Raw genomic sequence first — 14,584 nt, forward strand, 5'->3', positions numbered from 1 at the left:
CACTGCGGGCCAATTCACTTGGCCATCTGGAGCAGATCGAAAGCTATGCCCCTGGCCGTCAGGTCAGATTTGGAAGTTTAAACTACATGGCTGACATCCGCGGGGACTTGATCCTCGACGGATTCGAGCCACTGCCGAGCGTGCCGCACTGTCACGACGAGCATGATCTAGCTCTGCCGCCGAACAGTGCCCTAGAGGCCACACCCGCATCGGCTTCGACCCTTAATTCGGAGCCAACTGCGCCGATCGAGGATGGGTGGTTGGACACCTCCTCGGGGGTTGCAATCTCAATGACGATCGAGATGAACACCAGCCTCGCACTCCGCGAGACTCGTGACTCCAAGAAGCCGGACTCCTCTCCGGACTCCGAACCCTCCGCGCCCCTGCCGATCGAATCCGATTGGGCGCCGATCATGGAGTTTACTGCCGCAGATATCTTTCAGCACTCGCCTTTCGGCGATATTCTGAAGACACTAAAGTCTCTCTCTTTATCAGGAGAGCCCTGGCCGGACTACGGTCAGCAAGGTTGGGATACGGATGATGAAGAAATTAAAAGCCCACCCACCACCCACTTTGTAGCCACTATCGACGATTTAACCGACATGCTCGACTTCGACTCTGAAAACATCGACGGTATGGACGACATGCGTGAGGCGAAGAAGAACTACCGCCCACCTCACCATATGACGTATACATGGTGGACGCACCAAAAGATGACGACGAGGAGCGGAAGGACGCATCGAAGGCTTGTTCCCTTGAGAAGCAGTCAAAGCGGCGACACAACAAACATCCGAACAACGCGGTACACCCAGCTACAGGGGTGCCGCACACCCCCTATGTTTCACCGATGAGGTGCTGGACCATGAATTTCCAGAGGGATTCAAACCCGTAAACATAGAGGCATACGACGGAACAACAAACCCTGGGGTCTGGATTGAGGACTACATCCTTCATATCCATATGGCTCGAGGAGATGACCTCCACGCCATCAAGTACTTACCCCTCAAGCTCAAAGGGCCAGCTCGTCACTGGCTTAAAGGCCTCCCCGAAAGCTCCATTGGAAGTTGGGAAGAGCTCGAATACGCCTTTCGGGCAATTTTCAAGGGACTTATGTCTGACCTCCGGATGCGGACGATTTGAGTCATATAACTCAACAGCCCGGAGAGTCAGCCCGAAAGCTTTGGAATAGGTTTCTTACTAAAAAGAACCAGATTGTCGACTGTCCGGACGCCGAAGCCTTGGCAGCTTTTAAGCATAGCGTCCGTGATGAATGGCTCGCCAGACACCTTGGCCAAAATAAGCCGAGAACGATGGCCGCATTAACAAACCTCATGACCCGCTTTTGCGCGGGTGAGGACAGTTGGCTAGCCAGATGCAGCACCAGCGACCCCAGTACATCTGAAGTTAGAGATGGAAACGGGAAATCACGGCGCAACAGCAATAACAAACGCCGGAATAAAGAAGACAACACAAAGGGCACGACAGTAAACGCCGGATTCAAAAGCTCTCGGCCAGGTCAGCAAAAGCCGCCCCCTAAAGGCACCAGGGATGAACTGTCCAGCCTCAACAAAATTCTGGACCAAGTATGTCAGATCCATAGTACCCCTGGTAAACCTGCTAATCATACCCACAGAGAATGTTGGGTCTTCAAGCAGTCCGGCAAGCTCAACGCCGTACACAAGGGGGAGGATACACCAAGTGAAGACGAGGACGAGCCTCCCTAGCAAGACACTGGGGAACAAAAGAAATTTCCACCAGAAGTCAAAACAGTAAACGTGTTACACGTGATCAAGGGAAAAAACAACGCGGCACTCCCAGGAAAATATACCCAAGTGCCTGTCACCGCGAAGTCCTTCCACTGGTCATCTCAACCGATCACTTTCGATCATCGTGATTACTCAGCAAGTATCCGACACGCAGGATGGGCTGCCCTGGTATTAGACCCAGTAATTGGCGGATATCACTTCACACGTGTCTTGATGGACGGTGGCAGCAGTCTAAATCTAATATATCAGGATACAATCCGCGGGATGGGGTTAGACCCAACAAAAATTCGCCATAGCAATACTACCTTTAAAGGAGTAACGCCAGGCCCAGGGGCTCGTTGTACGGGCTCCCTCCTACTACAAGTTATATTCGGCTCCCCCAATAACTTCTGTCGCGAGCATTTAACCTTCCACATCGCTCCGTTCCAAAGTGGCTATCAAGCACTGCTCGGATGCAAAGCTTTCACTCGCTTTAATGCAATACCACACTACGCCTCCCTCACACTCAAGATGCCAGGTCCACGTGGCATCATTTCAGTGAAAGGAAATATCAAGCGATCTCTGCGCGCCGAAGAGAGTGCGGCTGCCTTGGCAGCCGCACACTAAAGGCGCCCGGACCAGCGAAAGCATCCAATAGGTCGTCAAGACCTCAGACACAACTAATCGAATGCGGCGCCGCTATTTATACCGAATAAATGGTCACACCCCTATTTGTCAATACAAGGGGCTCAACGCGCGCAGACAAGTGGCAATTTCTTCTCATCTTGAATTATACATGGTTTCTTTAAAAACTATCCTTTTTGCACGACAACTTTTTCACCTAAATTCCTCTCTTTTACAGACGATCATCGTGCTACACCCGTCCAGGATACGGCACAATGGAGACACAGGCGCAGACATGCAGCAGGGACCCGCCCCAAGGATTCTTTTTAGATTAAGACCCTGCGTAAACCTTTTTTTTACTGTCTCTTGTTGATACATATCCACCGTTGAGAAGGATGCTGACGTCTTGGCATGTGGCCACGCCAGAACAATGCACATACCTGGACACAAGGGGCTTCTTACAAAGGCCATTATTTAGGCCCGCTTTGTACCACAAAGACCGAATACCTTAGGGAGTGTTCGGCATCACGAGTTTGGCCCTATATGCATCAGCTCTGAATCATTGTCTTTGGTCAAATGTTGGGTTTGCCCGACTCCTGTGTTTTGGTGCCTTACATTCCACTTTACCGGCTAAGGTAGCACCAGGAGAACTACTGCAATTGTGCCCTGGTTCATCCGGACGAGCACCTCAGTAGAGAAAGCCGAAAACTGACTGTCATGATATAGCGTGAGACTGGTCAACCACTCGATGACCTGTTGGAATGTTAGAATTCCTCCGCCTTAACGAAGGGCCGTTTTCCAGCCAGGCATGTACGCACCCCGGGATTGGGAGAGTGCGGAGCCACCAGGGGCTATCTAGTAGCCCCACTGTCAAACTCCTATGGCTAAGTGAAAGTGTTAAAGCATTATAGTCCGGTTGCCTCGCTCGCTCCGCTATCACCTCCTTAATAGGACCAAGACGTTGGGTTAAGTGTGAACGCGTGTTTTTTGCGAGCACCTCCGCATTATATGCGTGGGGGTCGAAGCCAACGGCTGCAATCTTTCAGGTTATACACATGTATACATAAACGGCCGCCGAGGAGGCATCACATTACTTTCAGGCAAAAGTATAAAAATAGCCTTATAAAAATTTATAAAAGCATTTCGCTTACAATGAGATTACATATCACTCAAACATAATATTTTTTGAGCACTGGGTCTCTATAAAACGAGCACCCTCAAGAACTTCTTCAAAGTAGTGCTCAGCAGCCATTCGACCTATGGCCGAATCCCGCGCTGCAACAGTGGTAGCATCCATCTCCGCCCAGTATGCTTTAACACGGGCAAAGGCCATCCGTGAGCCCTCTATGCACGCCGACCTCTTCACCGCATTAATGCGCGGCACCACGTCAAGGAGCTACTGCACCAAGCTAAAATAGCTGTTCGATTTTGGCCTTTCCGGCCATAGCTGATCCACAACAGACCTCATGGCGAGTCCGGACAACCTATTCAGTTCGGCCCATTCGGCTAATTGGTCAGTCAATGAAAGCGGACGCTCGGGAGAATGGAATTGTGTCCAAAACAGCTGGTCCACTTCACGGTCCGTCTGACCCTGGAAGTACTTGGCCGCATCGGCAGCGCTCGCCGCCAAATCCATATACACATCCTCCGAACTCCACAGCCGATCCAGAGAGGCATACCGTGGATCTCCGAACTTCCTCGGCAACATAAAGGATTTCCCAGCTACAATATCCTCGGCTTCCCGCAGCTCCTCCTTCTTCACCCTCATAGCAGAGCGGATGTCTTTTCTCGTCGCAGCAGCCTTCTCAAGGTCCGATGCCTTCGCTAGGTTTTCCTTTTCAAGAACCCGGCAACGGTCGGCGGCGGCTTTTAATTCTATGGCCATCTTGGCCATCTTATCTCGGCTCTCACCATGCGCGGCCTTCTCGGTTTTCAACTCTTCGGCCGCCTTTAAAGCAGCCGCATTACTAAACCTCGCTTTTTCCTTGGCTCGGGCAAGTTTGGCCCGCAAGGCTTCAACAGTGGCAGCTCCATCTGCAGTCACAACATATTAAAGATACTGGCATGATGCTGCTCTTACTATGTGGCGTTTACCAGCTAATGACACTTACCCTGTGCCTCGTCAAGCCTTTGGTTAACAAGCTCGATGTCGGCGTCTGCCGCATCCAACTGCCGTTTTAAATGGGCAAACTCTCTAGTCCGGCTAGCCACCGGAGCTTCCATCACCTGCACATAGAGGCAGTATGGCTATTACCTGGGAATATGATCCTCTGTTCGTCGTCGTTACCGATGACAACCAGAGTCTCAGGGGCTACTATCTACATATGGCACACCTAGCATGTGGAGGACTATCATACATTATTTTACATACCTCAAAGCCTGTCAGTAGACTCATAAAAGCTTCATGCAATCCGCTTTCGGCGGACGAGATTCTCTCCATCACCGTATTCATCAGCACACGGTGTTCATCTGAGATAGCCGCTCGCCCCACCAACTCCCTCAGAACATCCGTTCGCACACCAGACGGTGCCGGACTCTTTTTTCCGCTCTCTTCGGGAGCCGGACACTGGGAGCTTCGGGGGTCAATGGGATTATCTTCTAGCCTCACCGGACCCGGAGAGGCCCTCCGCGACAACACTTCGGGGTCGCCCGCTTCCGGAGCGGAGGAGTCCGGAGGGGGCGTTTCGCTCTGCATCATCTCTGGAAGAAGATCCCCCGAAGACGAGCTCATTTGAGAGGGGCTAAGACCCGAACTGCAAAGATATATGCGGTGGTTATTTTCTCAGAAGAAAAAGATGGCATACATGTACTATTAAAGTATTTCGGGTCACTTACGACTCGCTGGAGAATTGATCCCCCCGCGGACTTTGTGCGACAAAAGCACCCCCCGAGGTAGGACCCTCTGTGGGAGACTTCTCCCGTTTGGAAGCTTCGGCTTCCGAATCCCCAGGCGCAGTCCTTTTCCTCCTCCGGTCATCTTCTTTCATGGAGACGCTCGCTCCCTCGGTTAGAATGGGCAGCGTTGGGGGCCCGCGTCCGCCCGTATTATCCTCCCTAGTATCTTCCTTCAAGGGCTCCGGGCAAGGTGCGACCTGGAGCATCTTTTCCAATACCGAATTCTCCAAACCCTCAGAGAGGGGGGCCGAACATCGAATCAACTTCGCCTTTGTCAGCCAATCCTGGTCAAAAAGCAAACTCTCCGAAATAACTTCGTAACAAGTGAGAGATAGTATGTTCGGCCGGAAGATTCCTTACCTGTTCGGCGGTACGGTTACTGCTCAGGCCCACGTCCTCGGTAATTTCCAGACACTCTACCTGAGGTTCGAAGAATGACTTGTACATCTCCTCGTGCGTTAGGCCGAGGAAATTTTGAATGACACACGGCCCCTCGGGATTGAACTCCCACAAGCGAAGGGGCCGGCGTTTGCAAGGCTGGACTTGACGAACCAGCATAACTTGTATTACCGCAACCAAACTAAAATCTCCATTGAAGAGATCTCGAATGCGGCTTTGCAGTATAGGCACGTCCTTGGCTGGACCCCAGATCAGACCTCTGCTGATCCATGACATTAGTTGTGGTGGAGGGCCCGAGCGGAAAACTGGGGCGGCTGCCCACTTGGCACTTCTAGGAGCCGTGATGTAGAACCACTCCTGTTGCCACAATTCAGACACCTCTGGAATGGAACCTTTGGGCCATGGAGCTCCCGTCATCTTGCATATTGAGGCACCTCCACACGCTGCATGTTGCCCCTTGATCATCTTCGTCTTTACTTCAAAGGTCTTGAGCCACAGGCCAAAGTGAGGGGTAACCCGGAGGAAGGCCTCACACACGACAATAAATGTTGTGATATGAAGAAAGGAGTCCGGAGCTAGATCATGGAAATCTAGCCCGTAATAAAACATCAAACCCCTGACGAAAGGATCCAGAGCAAGGCCTAGACCTCGGAGGAAGTGGGAGACGAACACGATGTTCTCGTTGGGTTCGGGGGAGGGGACGGCCTGCCCTCAGGCGGGCAGCCTATGCACAACCTCGGCGGTCAGATATCTGGCCTCCCTCAACTTTTTGATGTCTTCTTCCAAGACGGAGGAAGGCACCCATCGGCCTTGAAGGCTAGATCCGGACATGATTGAAGGTTCGGAGCACCTGACCTGAACCTTGGGTGTTTGAGCTTGAGGTGGGGGAAGGATTTGATTGAGCACGGGAGGGAAAAAAGTAAGTGCCTTGTCCCTTTATAAAGAGGGTGAATATCAAGTGTCCTCTCCGTGGCCGTTTGGACTTGCCTATAGTCTAGGAGTCCTAGAAGCGGTTGGGTTACCCACTCCCGTATTGATGAGAATCCCGGAATAAGGGGACACGATCTCTGCTTTAACAAGACGTGCCAAGGAAACCGCCTCGCATGACGCGCTGAGGTGGGATAATAAAACGATTCGGATAAAGGCCTGGCCGTGGTGCGATGTCGCACTACGGAATACGTCAGCGGATTAGATCTGTGTAAATATTATTCTCTCCATGGCCATATGTGGAAACTTATTTTGCAGAGCCGGACACTATCTTTGTGTTCAAAATCTTCTATGAAGTACTTGGAGGAGGAACTCGCCTTGCAATGCCGAAGACAAACTGCGCACCGGACTCGTCGTCATTGAAGCCTGGTTCAGGGGCTACTGAGGGAGTCCTGGATTAGGGGGTGTCCGGATGGCCGGACTATACCTTCAGCCGGACTCCTGGACTATGAAGATACAAGATTGAAGACTTCGTCCCATGTCCGGAAGGGACTTTCCTTGGCGTGGAAGGCAAGCTTGGCGATACAGATATGTAGATCTCCTACCATTATAACCGACTTTGTGTAACCCTAACCCTCTCCGGTGTCTATATAAACCGGAGGGTTTTAGTCCATAGGACAACATACAGAACAACAATCATACCATAGGCTAGCTTCTAGGGTTTAGCCTCTCCGGTCTCGTGGTAGATCTACTCTTGTACTACCCATATCATAAATATTAATCAAGCATGACGTAGGGTTTTACCTCCATCAAGAGGGCCCGAACCTGGGTAAAACTTCGTGTCCCTTACCTCCTGTTACCATCCGGCCTAGACGCACAGTTCGGGACCCCCTACCCGAGATCCGCCAGTTTTGACACCGACAGCCATCTTCTTATTCTCACTATCAAAACCCGACTGATACTTGTCCACATTGGTGTCATCTCCAAGGCTAGTTGCCTGAGGCCGGACTTCACGGATGCAGGCTATAAAGTCATCATGATCAAAAGGAGACCCGTCCTCCTTCACGGTAGGATAGCCCCTTGCCGCGTCCGTCGGGTCTAGATCTAGCACCCAAGCCTTGGAGTGGCTTAGGGCAGTCAAAGCTCCGGCTCGCGCACAGGAGCATTTCACTTCTTGGAACCTGGCAGGAAGGATGGACAGCTTCTTCAGGACGTCACTGATCCGGTTAGACCCTTGATTAGTAGGAGAGATGGCAGCCAGAGCTCGTTGTGCGCTGATATACAATTGTGCAGTTAAAGTGTATACTGCCTTCAGCTTTGTCGGTGTTCTGGGAACGGGGGTCCCCAGACTTGCCTGCCTGCGGCGTGGCTCAAAGGGGGCCCAGCATGGCCCGTCTTCATCAACACAGACCCAAGACCCTCGAGAGGGGCCAAGCCTCGCGGGGCGGACAACACGGAGCTTCCTCAGGCACGACCTCATCAGGCTGGCTCGCGAGGAGGCGGAGAGATCAAGGCGGGGTACCTCACGAGGTGCCCATGATGCAAGCCATGACGACCAAGGGTGCCAGGCGGGCGCCAGCCCGCGCAGTGTCCTTCTTTCCTCTTTGGTGCAAAGGGAGCAAGCGTAGGCGAGAGCATCAAGCAAAGGCACCCGTTTCGGTGCAACGAGACCAAGACCAGTCCAACGACAGGGAAGAAGTCATTGTGGAGCCCAAGCCAGCGTCACCGCCAGAGCCTTTGGCAGGCGAGGACCAACTTTAGTCAGGATAAGTGTACCAGATGTTCCCCTCCAAAATGGCCAATTGTTGGCGCCCTTCCTGCTCAATATTTGGGAAGAGGCCCAGGGCCTTTGCCTATAAATAGGACTAGCCACCCACATGGTAGGAGGATCGAGAATCGGCCACCCAGAAGCTAGCTAGGATCGCAATCGAGAAGAGAGAGAGAGAGAAGGGTGTCTGAACTCCCCCTAGCAGTTCATGCCCCCAACCAAGAACAGACCCTCGCGAGGCTGTTCTTCCTTGTATTGCTCATCATCATCAGCCCAAGAGACAATCCACCACACCACACACTGGAGTAGGGTATTACACCACAACGGTGGCCCGAACCAGTATAAACCCTGTGTCTCTTGTGCTGTTCTTTCCATAGCTTAGATCTTAGCGAGGCGGAGGGGTGCAGGTAGGTAGAAGGCGAAATCTCCGCGCGCACCCTAGTGTTTGAACCTCAAGGGTCTGCCAGAACCCGAAATCCGACATTTGGCGCGCCAGGTAGGGGTGCGCCGGAATCCACCTTCTACCGCTTCATGTCCCGTCGCGTCGTCATCACCATGTCCGGCGACCAGGCGGGAAACCCAGATCCATGGGCGGCGTGGGCCGCCCGCGCAGAGCCGCTCGCCTCGGGCGACCCCGTGCCCCAGGCAGCTCGCGGTCCGCAGGGCGCTGCGGGCCGCGGGCGACGCGGACAGGCTTCGACAGTTCTCACACCGCGGCAGACGCGGTCGGCAACAAGGGCCTCCAATCACGCCGCGACCACGACACCGTACACCCGCCGGGAGCAGGCGAACTCGAGGGCTGCGCTCACGGTGGCCCGAGAGCTGCTGCAGTGCAGGCTGCTGGAGGGCGGCCGCGACGTGCTGCTGGAGCGGGTGGCAGAGCTCCTGGGCTTCGCCGCCTCGGGGGCTCACCCCTTCTGCACCCAGCTCCCATCACAAGCCCAGGGCGGCCCATGCGGGGGCTCCGCGCGCGCCCGCGGGCTCCAAGGCTACTCCAACGCCAGCGAAGCTGTCGGCACCGGACCGGCGGCGGCGCTGCCCCCGCTCCCAGTCCGCGAAGAAGGACTTGACGTGACCCACGGCCCCAGTGGACAGCAGCACTACCACCCCACAGTGGGCGCGTCAAGCAGAGCTGCGTGGCACACGGAGCACTACGGCATGGCCTTCGGGATGATGGCGCCAGAAGAATACGTGCCCCTCATGATGGACCAAGGACACCCTCATGAGGGCGAACAAGGCTCGCTCCTCAGCCCAAGTTGGGGGGACGAGGCGCCAGAAGCTGAGCCCTTCCAGGAGCCCTGGGACGGTCCCACTGGCCACGCTGGAGGCAACGATTATCGGGTACCGCTAATTCCTCAGGAGCAGGCAAACGCTAATCATGGATCGCAGGAGGTGCAGGTCACCACAGCGAGCAGCTGCCCTGCTCCCACAGTCTCCTACCCCTCGGGAGGAGGGCGCAAGGGGCTGCAGGAGAGGGGCCGAGATCCGACATCACCACCGCGGCGTTCAGAGCAAGGTGTTCTCAGGAGGTAGGCCCTCTGCTGGGGAGGTGCCTCAGGGCCTGTCCCTGGCGAAGGACCCGTGGTCGTCGAGGGAACCGCTGGCGACCGCTCTACCCCATCGGCGGCGTCCTGGTTTCCGGTCGTCGTTGATGGCACTAGAGTGTGGCGCAAAGCGGGGCCCTCGTCTGCCGATATGAAGCAAGGCCGGTACCTGTGAAGAAGGCCCAGTGCCTGTGAAGCTCGCCGCCCCGTGACACTCTCACGTAATAATGAGTGGGGCTGTACATGCCCCGGAGTCTCATGGGTGCCGGCCTCAGGCCCTGGGGCTCCCTCCCACGCCCAGTGGCAGCACTTAGCTCCACGCTGGTGAGAAGACGTCCAAGACTAGATTAGGTGCCGGACGCGGCCATTTGTCTGCTTTCGTTGCTTTTCCATTTGGTTGTCGCTTTCCCCCGCTAGATTTAAGTTGGATTCGAATTTGAGATTTGCGTGTGTTCGGGGAAGGGGTGCCTAGTCTCGTTCGAGCAATTTCTCGTGTTTTGGTTACCACTTCGCCTCAGCTGCCTCCCTTCGTGAGCCCCTCGCGAGCCGGGTCAGGCCTAGCTTGCGCGCAGCCCAGAATGCCGCCGCCGCGTCCTCTCAGGAGGGTTTGTTGCTGCAGATCCTACAGATTCGGTCAGGGAACACTCGGGACACCACAACCTCCCACAGGCTACCTCAGGGCCCGCATGGGACAAATGTAAATTAGCCGACCAGCGCGTCGCTTAAGCCAACCACTTGGCGTGGGCGCATAGGCAATGTAACGTCTACTAGTACGAAGAACACAAGTTTTACATGAGCCCCCCCCTCCAAAATGTTCTCACAGCCATCAGGCCAAAACTTGAGTTCTATTCATGCAGGGTATGGAAACAGGAACGATGCATGATTAGTCGGATAAATCCCCCAATGCGTCCTCAGGAGCACCACCCGAACCATTGCTGGCATCGCTAAACTCGCCATCGCTGTCTGCGTCGCCGCCAGCGGCATCAGGGACGTTCACCACACCGCCTTCATTGGCAGCCACGATCACACCGTCATTGTCTGAAGCGAAGGCCCTGACAAGAGCATCCACATTGTCTTCCACCCAGTGCGCCAGGTCGTCTCGGACGGCCTGCGGGACTGGGGCGATGGCGGCGTCGAAATCGAAGTGGGGATCCATGTTCTGGAGATGGCTGAAGACGCGAGAAAAGGCGCGCCCGAGCAGGGCACGGCTCCTCTCCTCCACCAACCTGTCGGCCCTGACCGATCGCGCCTCCAGCTACGTCACCACTTTGGTGAAGAACTGAAGGTTGCCGGCGTAGTTGACTGCGTGCGGCTTGCCAACAGCCGCCTCGCAGATGTTGCCCAAGGCTGTGTTGTCTCTCTCTCGGAGCGTGGTGAGCATGGGGCCGTGCTCATGCTCCAGGATCCGCCGCTGACGTATCTCGTCCGCATTCTGGCGCGCGACGACCTCAGCCTCCTCCACCCGCTGGCGAAGAAGGAGCACCTCGGCCTGGGAGGTGGTTGACTCCCCTTGGGCTACCTCAAGGGCGGCCCGAAAAGCATCGGCCCGCCGCGTCGCTTCCTCCAGCTTGGCCCTCAAGGCAGTAGTCCTACCTTCAGCCTCGGCCCGGATCAACTCCAGCCTCTCATCGAACTCGTGCTCGAGGTTCAAGCGCGCCATCGCCACCCGACGTCCGACCTCCTCCAGGACACAGGCTTCCCGTGCAGTGACATCATCCTCCGCCTGCGTCACCAAGCGCTCCCTCGTCTCCAGACGCTCGTACTCGCGGGTACGTTCGGCAGCTTCCAGCGTCAGCGCCTCCTCATGCTTCAGGAGCTCTGCTCGGTCGCCAGAGGCCACCTTCATCAACGCGAGGGCTGCCTTGCACAGCTCCACTTGCTCCTCCAGTGAGTGGCACCAGGCCAGGAGCTCCCGAGCCCGCTCCTCCGCCGCCTCTCGCCGCCGGTCAGCTTCCCGGGCCTCCTCAGCGGCCTAAGATCGGGCCTCCCGAGAGGCCACCAACGACACCTTGGCCTCTGCATCGTCAAGGTCACGCTGACGGCGCGCAAGGGTGATGGCGCCCTCCAGCTCGTGCCTCTCTGCAGCTAGGCGCAGGCCCTCGGCCTCAAGGCGCGCGTCTTCATCAGCAAGCTCCTCACCAAGCAGGCTCACCGCGTCAGCCACCCTTCGAAGGAATCCTTGGCGAAGAGCGCGACGCTCCCGGGCACGCTCGAGCACGTCTTCCACACCATCATCTGCCCAGAGCAAGCGCCGGGGGCCACGAATCAGCACTCCCCCTCCGGGCAGGGGGCTGGGGGCTGGCACCCTCGCGACGGCCGGGCACGCCACGCCAGAAGCCCGGCCTGGAGCCAGCCCGTCCCCAAATGAAGAGCGCAGGGAGCGCCTCAGCCAATCGTAGTCCACGACCAGGCGAGAAGCCCACGGCAGGCTGGCTACGCCACGAGAAGGCCCGCGAAGGAGGACCGCGAGGTGCGCATGGCCATGATGCGCCTCGGGAAGGTTCGCTTCTCCGATCGCCCTCATCGCAAGGGCTCTCCCGCTCGGAGCGCTTGAGGACGATGGAGGGGGCGAAGCCAAGGGAGACGACACCTCAGCCATCTCTGCGAGCTCGACTGGAAGGGGCGTGCGAAGCAAGGATCAGTAAAAGCAACAGAAGGATCGGGAGCTGGGAAAGGAGAAGGCTTACTCATCAGTGGTGAAGTACTTCCTACACTTCAGCAGGCGACAAGGGTAATCATCGCCCAGGGCCTCCCTTCTCTTCCGGAGGGCCTCAAAGTCCACGCGGAAGCGGCCCAAGAGTTGAGCGCAGGGATCAACCTGCGACGAAGACGGAGCGTCAAGGCGATCCGTGTCAGGGGCGCCTGCCTGATGCGCGCTGCCAATCGCCTCGCCAAGAGAAGTGGCTGGAGCCTCAGGGGCCTCAGTCGCAGGCGCTGAGGGCAGCTGCTTGCCACCCTCAGCCTCAACAGCACGGGCCCCAAGAGCTGCTCCCTCATGAGCATCGCCTGGCGCTGTCACCCCGCCGGGAGCCCCCTCGGCCTCTGGCGCCTCATGCCTCCCTGCTCCGCCACTTGAGGAAGAGTCGCCTTGGCCGACTGGAAGGGCAGTCACCACCATTGGGTTCTCGCGAGGCCCCTGGAGGCCGGCGGGGCGCGGCCCCCACTCATCAAAGATAGGCATCTGATTCACAAAATCACCACTGTTCTGGCAGAGGTACAACAAGGCCCCTCCCTGCTGGATGCTGCCAGGGTTGGGGTCCCCAGTCAGGATCAAGAGCGCTGGCCTCAGCACTTCAGGCGTCAGGTCCTCTTCCTGGAGCCTCATACGATCATCATGCCCGCTGAAGGCCCACATCCGGCAGGAGTGGCGTAGGAGAGGAGCAACGCGGCGTAGCTGGAACTCCTTCACCACCTTGGGCGCTGTCACGCCAATCGACCTCAAGAACGCGAAGCGGTGCCAGACAAAGACGAGCCGGGGGCTCTCAAGCGTCTCCTGGCCCCAGCCCGAATTGGGGACAGCAGGCGAAGTTGGCTCCGATAGCAGGGGGCTGGGCACCCCTGCATCCACATACTGCCACCGCTCGCGGAACCCAGCCGCGGGCAGAGGGAGCCTGGAGTCAATCCCTGAGGCCGCTGTCTCAGGCGCGACAACGAAGCTCACGCACGCACAACATTGGGTAGGGTCGACAAGGCGCAGAGAGAAGAAGTGGCACAACAAGGCAACCGAAGGAAGGATGCCCATCATTTCCTCGCAAACAAAGGCGAAGACCGAAAGGAGGGTGATGGATTCAGGACCCAGATGCTTCATGTGGATCTGATAGTGGGAAAGCACGGCATTGAAGAAATCAGAAAAGGGGAGCGGCTGTGTACGACTACGAGTCCGCCTAGCATGGCACAGAATAAGGGGGCGTGGGGGAACAGTGCCGCCCACGCCCAACCAACCGCCACGCGGCGCCCAAGGCCACAGGCTGTTAGGGCCCGCGGCGCTTCGCCCTTGCCCTTTCGCCTCCCTGCACGGCCAAGTCCGGGAGCGCCTTGGGCCTGGGGGCTACTGTCGGCGTTCTAGGAACGGGGGTCCCCAGACTTGCCTGCCTGCGGCCTGTGGCGTGGCTCAAAGGGGGCCCAGCACGACCCGTCTTCATCAACACAGACCCAAGACCCTCGCGAGGGGCCAAGCCTTGCAGGGCGGACAACACGGAGCTTCCTCAGGCACGGCCTCATCAGGCTGGCTCGCGAGGAGGCGGAGAGATCAAGGCGGGGTACCTCACGAGGTGCCCGTGACGCAATCCATGATGACCAAGGGTGCCAGGCGGGCGCCAGCCCGCACAGTGTCCTTGTTTCCTCTTTGGTGCAAAGGGAGCAAGCGTAGGCGAGAGCATCAAGCAAAGGCACCCGTTTCGGTGCAACGAGACCAAGACCAGTCCAACGGCAGGGAAGAAGTCATTGTGGAGCCCAAGCCAGCGTCACCACCAGAGCCTTTGGCAGGCGAGGACCAACTTTAGTCAGGATAAGTGTACCAGATGTTCCCCTCCAAAATGGCCAATTGTTGGCGCCCTTCCTGCTCTGTATTTGGGAAGAGGCCCAGGGCCTTTGCCTATAAATAGGACTAGCCACCCACAGGGTAGGAGGATCGAGAATCGGCCACCCAGAAGCTAGCTAGGATCGCAATCGAGAAGAGAGAG

This window comes from Triticum dicoccoides, chromosome 6A (assembly GCF_002162155.2).
Source record: "Triticum dicoccoides isolate Atlit2015 ecotype Zavitan chromosome 6A, WEW_v2.0, whole genome shotgun sequence".
Lineage (NCBI taxonomy): Eukaryota > Viridiplantae > Streptophyta > Magnoliopsida > Poales > Poaceae > Triticum > Triticum dicoccoides.